Source organism: Penaeus monodon, chromosome 25 (genome assembly GCF_015228065.2).
Source record: "Penaeus monodon isolate SGIC_2016 chromosome 25, NSTDA_Pmon_1, whole genome shotgun sequence".
In the NCBI taxonomy this organism is placed as follows: domain Eukaryota; kingdom Metazoa; phylum Arthropoda; class Malacostraca; order Decapoda; family Penaeidae; genus Penaeus; species Penaeus monodon.
Window position 1 is genome coordinate 36,421,549 of NC_051410.1, and position 330 is coordinate 36,421,878.

Genomic DNA, 330 nt, shown 5'->3' on the forward strand with positions numbered 1-330 from the left:
ACTTTCCTCGTCGAAACATGAGTAACACACTGACCTTTCTCTCTCCCGCCTTAGTGTTATAATGAATACGCATAATGCACTCTCGTTACTAATGATTATGGGAGCATTATTGCCAGCTTCAGTACGTTAGACTAAATTTTTCTCTTGAGATGAACTTTCCTTCGAAATGACTCGTTGATCTGGTATGCGTGTCGGACCGTGTCGGACAAAAAGAAAAAAAATGTGTTCAGTTTATAAAAAAAACAAGATCTGGGATTAAATGTTATGGAATATAGGTTCGGGTTTCTAAGACCATAGGAGTAATGTGAGTTACCAAATGTTCCTTTTTCG